This window comes from Neomonachus schauinslandi, chromosome 8, assembly GCF_002201575.2.
Source record: "Neomonachus schauinslandi chromosome 8, ASM220157v2, whole genome shotgun sequence".
NCBI classification, from domain to species: domain Eukaryota; kingdom Metazoa; phylum Chordata; class Mammalia; order Carnivora; family Phocidae; genus Neomonachus; species Neomonachus schauinslandi.
In genome coordinates this window covers 27,244,193-27,251,384 of record NC_058410.1, presented here as the reverse complement: position 1 = coordinate 27,251,384, position 7,192 = coordinate 27,244,193, and positions in this window count along the sequence as shown.

The window sequence follows — 7,192 nt, the reverse complement described above, 5'->3', positions numbered from 1 at the left end:
TTAAATAAAGCACTTTATTTAATCCTCACAACAACACATATAATAACTTTTTTCTTTTCTCATTTAATGAAAGAGAAAATAAGCTTGGAAAGAGCACACGTGTGCCCAAGGTTGCACAACTACTGACTGGCAAAGCTTGGAATCTGATCCAGGTTTAACGGATAAAAAATCTCTACTCTGACCCTCTATGCAACATGGCTTCCTAGTTGTTTGTTTATGAACTTTCCTTGCGTTTAAGACTGTGCTTTGTTCTCTGTAAGCACTCTCAGCACTTCGGTTTAAAAAAGAAAAAAAGTGTTGTTGATTTTTTTTTTCTCTCTCTTTTAAGTAAGGGAGTGAATGTCCAACTTCCAGCCACTATGATGGTTCAGAGGCCCAAGAAGTGGAGGATTTGGATTAATCAGGAATAGCAGCAACTGTTGGTGAGAGTCTGCTGTGGCATTAAATGCATTTTCCAAATTTCTTATGATGATCCTGTTAGGTGTTGTCTTAGTTTGTTCAGTCTGCTGTAACAAAATACTACAGATTGGGTGGCTTATGAACAGAAGAAATGTATTGCTCACAGTTCTGGAGGCTGGAAGTCTGAGATCAGGGTGCCAACATGGTTGGGTGAGAGTCTTCTTCTGGGTCATGGATGTCTTGCTGTGTCCTCATGTGGGGATAAGGGCAAGCTAGATCTCTGAAGTCTCTTACATAAAGGTATTAATCCTAATAATGAGGGCTCCACCCTCCAGACCTAAGCACCTCCCAGGACCCCACCTCCAAATGCCATCACTTTGGGGATTTGGATTTCAACATGACTTTGGGGGACATGCAAACCATAGCAGGTGTCATTAGACTCAATCCCCATATGAGGAAAACAGAGGTTCTGAGAGGCAAGTGAGCAGAAGAGATTCCCCTCAGGTCTCTGATCACCTCCGCTGCTCCAGGCTGCCACTCTCCTCAATTTCCTGTTGATTATACCTGAGGAATGTGAGAAAAGTACACCCTCTTTATCATTGTTTGTCTCTCCCTCACTTCGCAAGTTACCAAGCTACTTAGAACAAAACTAGGCACATAAGTCACACCACCTTTGTTGTCTCCTTCCCCTAGAGCTGTTCAAAAAAGAGAATCCACACTGGGGAAGTGGCTGAGTGAGTGAGTTGGGGAAGGAAGATCAGAGCCCATGGAAGGAAGCCCATAGCAAACTGGTAGGTCAGGCTTCTAATAACAGGGAAAGGGGTTCAAAACACAAACCATAATATAATATTTACTGTGCTCATATTTTTCTTTTGCTAGAATTATTCTACTTCATGAGCTACTGTGAGAATGGATCTTGTAACCCTGAGTGTGTTCAGCCTGCTCCTAGGGAATTTGAAGAGACCTACTAATTCATCATAAAAGCAGCTACATACAACATTTGTAATAAAAAGCCAAAAACACTTTTTTATTTCTCTTCTGAGAGAACACAAAGTGTTTACCTAACCTGGTTATTAAAGTAAAAAAAATAGCATAATTTTTGTTTACTGAGTAAGCATTGTTTTCCTGCTTCTCCAGATTCATTCCGCCAGGTTTCTCCATCTAGAATTGCTCTTCACCTCCACTCTCCAGCTTGTGGTGGGATCAAGGGAAGCCCTGGTCCTGACCTGTGGTAGGGACTTGGAGCAATGTCTGATATAGGATTGTGTTTTGCTGCAACTGCGGAGAAAATGAAGACTGTTTTTCCTGTTCCTTGTGAGCAAAAACATCAGGTCTAAGCAGTACAGAAGAAAGCAAGTGAATGAATGGCAGATCAAATCAAAGGCCAAGTAGCCAAGGGCCGCACCCTAGGACTAGCCTCATGGAGAGTCCCAGTTCTCAAGAAAATAGTGTTCAGGAGAATAGGACCCTTGGTATGCAGTATGAATCTTGTGGGGTTGAGGAGGGAGTTGTATGGACGGAGTAGGCTGAGACTGGGTCTTGTCTCAGAATAAATCATTAGAATTGGAATAGCAAAGCCAAGAGGTCCAGGAGGAGTTTGACAACACATTTCCTGAGGCAACATGATTTTTCTGTGTCTCAAATATCTTTGTACCAAACTGAAGCCCTCCAAGTATATACAGCCATTTCTCCCAGCCACATGCGTTTTCTCATTAGTCATGCAGAAAGTATTTACATTCTACTTGTGAAATTGTATTCAACAGTATGGCCCTAATAGTGTTTTCTCACCGACAGTTGAATAAAAAAAAATTCTAATGGGCCTTCATGTGTGATTTCTTACATCTTCAGAAGTCAAGAATGCAGATAAGACAAATAATTTGGCTGTTATGAGCACAGGTCCTAGGATCAGCTAATCTGCTATGATGCTTTCAACCATGCACTCAACTAAGTATTGAAACCTCAACTTTGGCTACTAATCTATAAGGTTGTTGAGAGGATTAGGTGAAATGGCATATGCGCATTTTTTATTTATTTTGAGAGAGAGTGCTTGTGAGCAGGGTGAAAGGCAGAGGGAGAGGGAGAGAGAGAATCTCAAGCAGACTCCTCACTGAGCACAGAACCTGAGGTGGGGCTCAATCCCATGACCCCAAGATCATGACCTGAGCTGAAATCAAGAGTCGGACACTTAACAGACTAAGCCGCCCAGGTGCCAGCCCATGCACCTATTTTAGCACAATTCCAGACTCCATAAATTTTAGGTTCATTGTTATTCACCTAGGACTCAAGGCAAGGTCTTTGAAAATGTAGAAACTGAAAGTACAGAGTTAATATTTCCCTTTTCCTGTTTATTTGAGGAAGGTATATAGGACTTTCCGGGTCATCATCACATGCTCTCACTGATAAAATTTCCCTCATTATCATTAAGTAATTAGGTTTTGTCTTTGAAAATCTACATAATTGATTCTCATAACTGATTTAATTTGTTTGAAAATTTGCTTCTACTAATTGATACTCAATTTGAAACTCTTGGATGTGTTCTAAGTGGATATAGTATATGAACAATGTGTGCTCTTTCCTTTTACAGGTACAATATTCATCCCCTGCTTGAATTTTATTCCTTCTGTATCAGCATGAGGCTCACTAGATCTATTTTTATTCAGTAAATATTTACTGAGTGCTCATTATGTGCTTGCTTTGTTAGGTACTGAAGGAAATCATGGGATGGTTATCAGACTTGGCATATAAAAATATTGTATGAGACATAATTATATTTAAAAAGAACTTGTTATTTGAAATTCAAATCTACCTGGGCTCTGCTTCTTATTTGGTAACTCTCAGCTATGGGGCTCGTTTTCATATGGTTTTTCACTGAGTGAGGGATATTGTTGAGAATTCCTCCTGTGATCACCACACAGTGTGGTCGAAGCTGTGAGAAAGTCCAGGTGCAGAAATGTAACCCAGAGAAAGTGGCATCTAAGCTGAGCTGTGAAGGATGAATAGGACCTAACTCAGCAGGTGTTTTGCTTGGGAAAGTGCTTCAGGCAGAAGGATCAAACTATTGGAGGGTCTGAGGCAGAAACCAGCTTGAAGAGTTGTCAGACTGCTGCATAATTTACTAATTCACATAGACACAGATATAGGAGAAGTGGAGGGGGAAGAATTCCTTGTGAGGCTCAGATGCACCTCCAGTCCCTGATTCCTGAGTTATCACCCTATTTTCCCAGACATCTCCTCCTTTTACTTAAGCTAGCCTGAATGCCTTATAATTATTTACAAATAATAATAGCTTTAATTAAAACAAGTAAGCACTCAGTAAATCCTAAAGGAGTGAGCATAAGTGGAGGCTCTGATCTTCTTTTGGGAGGGGGGTGAGGAAGAGTAATTAGATTATACAGTTGACTTATGATGAGAAAATCTCATACTACCAACATTTCCCTTGAAAAATCTCTTAGATTGCCCACCAAGGCTTACATCAAGAACCATTCAAGAGGGGAGCCAGATCAAGAGAGGAGACACATTGCTTCCCTCCTGCTGGTCCCAGGGCATGGGCTCTGTGATTTGAGTGCTAGGTGACTAGCAGCTCTCACTCTTGCTCCTTCTATTAGCTAATTGTGTATTGCTGAATTTGTGTCAGATGTATTTGTATAAGTTGAATGAGAATTCATTGATAGTGGATGAAGATTATTGTGGTCACCATGGAAACAGAATGGACTCCCATACACACCCAAATTTGGTTCAGATGTCAAGACTGATAATGACACATATGCACCAACGGAGTCTGAAAAGGTTTATGACTCACATAGTAAGGCTTTCTAGGGAAAGCAGGGCATGCTCCCAAGCAGGTCCGGAAATGGCTTCAGAGAGCCGTGAAAGTTACACTGGCTTGGCTCCCACTGTGGTTAGGAGGTGGGGCTGGGTGAGGGTTCCTGGTCACAGCCAGGGCTTGTGTAATTTGAACTTACCGGGGCCAACGGAGGGAGCACCCAAGCTTGCTCATCAGGTTGTCTAGTTAAGGGTCAAGAGAGGAAGAGGGAGGCTTAGGGCCTGACAGTTGTCTGCACACATAAAAAACGGGGTCAGACTCTTTATTACAAGGTGATTTGTCTGCTTCTGATTGATGACAGTTTTGTATATCAATGCATAACTTTACACTAACTTCTACATTAGCTGCATCAAATGGGGTCTGACAGGAAAGAGGTAGCCCATGTAAAGAGGATAATTTGAAGGGTGTTTAGTAAAGGGGCAATGAGCAAAAGTGTAGGTAAGGTATAAGAAAACAACAAGGAATACTGTAATATCCCAATTGATAAATTGGTCGAAGAAATTTTTCTCTGGTTCCCCACACTCCTTAGACCTATTGCCCTTACTGGGAGTGTGGGGAACAAGGGAACAATTTCTTTGACCGAAGTGTCATACAAAAATACCATATGCAGTTTCTGGTGTTTTAAATGAGGATTTTCATTGCACATATAATAACAGCAATTTGGAACATGCAAAGAAACATGTTCTATGCTCCCTTTCTCTCTCTCTCTTAATTTAATGTTAGAAGTTCAGAGAAAACAAGAAGCAGGACAGGACAACATGCAAACCCATATGGTAGCATGCACCAAAGCTTTGGACATAGTGATAGCTTAATAAATGTTTACTCATTAAATGATTGGCAGAATAAACAGCAGAAAATCTCCTGTGAGTAATGTGACAAATAAGATCGATAGTTGCAGGCACTGTCTTCAATGATTAAGGGGTTTGTCTCTTCGATATCAAAATTTAATTCCTTTGTCAAAGGATCCTCTCTATTTGCCACACACCCTAGGCTAATTAATTCCTATATTTGGGAGTGAGTACACGGAGCACATAAGTACTGAGGCTATTTAGGCCATAAAGCAGTTGTGTGGTGTTGTCTACCTCAATTCCTACTCTTCTCCTATAGAGTCAAAATTTAATGGCACAAATTGAAAACAACATAGCAGCTTTTCTGAAATTTATGCATCCTGAAATGCATTTGCATTTTTGAATACTTATTTTTGGCCTTCGTTTTCATGCAATTTTGTTTATATCACTAGAAATAGGACAATGTGACTTTTTGTTCCTTTTATGACTCCAATCTGATGCCCAAAGGGATGAAGTCAAAATCATTAAGCAAATGGCAGAAAGCAATCAATGTTCTCAAATAAAAGGTCACACAATAGGGACAGAAGCAAGAGAAGTACAAAAAACCACTCATTGCTTTGGCTTGAAAATCTTCAAATTGTCATCAATCTACAAGTCAACCACTGAAATGAGAACCATGGCTGTATTTGGTAGTTATGACATTTTCATTGAGCAATGGACTATGATTTCTTGATATATACCCATTTGAAAATCCCTTTGCGTGTGTGTGTGTGTGTGCGTGTTTTGAAGAGTAGGGAAAAATAGTTGGTGAGGATGAGCTTTCCTTTTTATGTTGACCAGCAAAAATTCCACAACTATGAAAGCCCAGTCTTCTCTCCTAGTGCATGTTAATAAACTAGAATCAGTGCCAAAGGGAGCTTTTTTTCTCAGAGTGTGCTCTGGGAACAGAAGAAAAAAATGTGTGTAAAGGTGTGTCCCGGGAGCCAGGGACCTTCCAATAACTTCAGGACAAAGCATTTAATGGCTTCCTTAGTTTTCAAGATGGCGATCACAGGCGTATTTGGTATGGATTTTTTACCCTGAGTCTGGCAAGCAGCCTAACTAAATGAAGCCTCTCAGTGCACTGATGTTTATAGTACTCGATTAGTGTCAGATCAGAATGAAATAAATATATGTAGCAATGCCTTTTTCAGAGGCAGTTGCCACTGAACGTGTTGACACAAAATGTTTGCTTTCTGTTACATTCATATTGGACTCTTTAAAATACCCTTAAGTCAAATGCAACACTGAGTGGAAAACTGCACCCAGCACACCTCAAATACTAACATCGCCTGGGAAATTGCACATGATAAACACTCATATATGGCGGCTGCCAGTATGTAGGATCCCCTGATGCAGAAGGTTGGGGGTAATCCTAAGAATAGTCTCTTATCTTAAATTATTGGATTTCTCCCAATAATTTTTACATTTTTTTCTGTTAGGGATAATTTGATGAAAAAAATAGAAATGGATTCCCAGGTTACAATTTTATTTTTTTAAGATTTTATTTATTTATTTGAGAGAGAGAGAGAGAGAAAGAGATAGCGAGAGAGAGAGAGAACAAACGGGGGAGAGGGAGAAGCAGGCTCCCTGCTGAGCCGGGAGACCAATGCGGCACTGGATCCCAGGACCCCAGGATCATGACCCAAGACGAAGGCAGCCGCTTAGCCAACTGAGCCACCAGGCACCGCCCCCCCCCCGCCCCCCAGGTTACAATTTTGAAAGCATTCTCCTCTTTCTACCTTATAGAAATAAAATTTTCCCTATTTAACAAATACACAGTCATTGTTTTAAAAGCTCAGAAACATATATTATGAACAATTTTGATGTTTTTCATTCATATTTTTATTCTTTTTTAAGAATAAAATTAGGATATTTAGTATTATTAATTAAAAGATGAATAGCTCTGCTTCCTCTTCTCCCTACTCTACACACACACACACACACACACACAGTGCACAAACAGGCTAGAGACAGTACTGTTTAGGGTGTATGAAGTTGATATCTGATAAGGGCTGACTTCAGTCTGTTCTTCATTACAGTTGACTGCTGGCTTATGCAGAACAGAGGCCCATAAAAAATTAACTCCCAGTAAGCAGAGCCTATAATTTCAAACAAGCAGATTCCTTCCTGGAATAAACTT